The sequence below is a fragment of the Carlito syrichta genome, unplaced genomic scaffold (assembly GCF_000164805.1).
Source record: "Carlito syrichta isolate Samal-C Ts95f unplaced genomic scaffold, Tarsius_syrichta-2.0.1 Scaffold302358, whole genome shotgun sequence".
NCBI classification, from domain to species: domain Eukaryota; kingdom Metazoa; phylum Chordata; class Mammalia; order Primates; family Tarsiidae; genus Carlito; species Carlito syrichta.
The window spans coordinates 513,897-514,780 of NW_007246454.1; the positions used below are offsets into that span (position 1 = coordinate 513,897).

General features: G+C 55.9%; 1 protein-coding gene across 2 annotated transcripts in view; it reads left to right on the forward strand.

Moving 5' to 3' along the window:
• The window catches only part of UBE2E1 (ubiquitin conjugating enzyme E2 E1), a 66,346-nt gene that overhangs the window by 2,669 nt on the left and 62,793 nt on the right, over window positions 1-884 (forward strand). The window lies entirely within an intron of this gene.

Below are 884 nucleotides of genomic sequence, written 5' to 3' on the forward strand. Positions count from 1 at the left end.
CTGCCTTTTCAGTGACTACCTTCTAGTCTCAGTTGGGCTGGCAAGGAGAAGCGAAGTCAGGACGTGTTTGTATACGCCTTGTGCTGGGGGAGGACATTTTTGCCCATATCCAGAGATCCAGTCGTTGGAAAAGATGCGGGTAGAACAGGAAACCAGGGTCCCCACTTTTGAGTCCGACATCCAGGAATGAGTCAGACGGCAGGGATGTGAACAACTCCCCCAACTGCAATGCCCACTAGTCGCGGAGTTTCGCAGGACACTGACAAATGGATCTCGACAGATTGTGAACAAGTCCCTTTCTAAAGTAGGCCAGATTTGTAGGGGACAGGAAATACCCTCCAGCAGGACGGTTAAAGAACTTCCCCTTAATTTTTTTTTAACGTGTACATGGGAAGTACAACGCCTTCCGAAACTACCCTCATCCCAGGTAGCTAGCCTCTTTTCCTGCCCTCAGAAAACCTTTGAAAGGAGAAAAGCCTCCATTGTGAATCCAATTGCTGTGTGTGTGTGTGTGTGTGTGTGTGTGTGTGTGTTCTGTAAGTTGTAACACAGCCCGGTGAGGCTTTCTATGCTGGGAGGAGGGAAGGGTATGAGGTGGAAGAAGCTTAAAGGCCCCAAACTTTGTGGCTTTCACGGATGCTCCCAGCGCCTAGGTAAGCCCTAGACAAAGGCCAGGGCTCGGTGTGAACTGCCGGGTGGCTTCGGCCTAGGAGTGGGGGATGGGCCCTTTGTGAGGCCGAGGGCGGGTGCGGAGGGGGCTGCGGGCCGGGTGCGGGTCCCCTGTGAGCCGAGCGGACCGAGGCCAAGGCAGGGAGGCCAAGGCAGGGAGACCTCGGGGAAGTGGGCACGCGGGGACGAGCCGCCCGGCACGGTGGGCCGGAGTC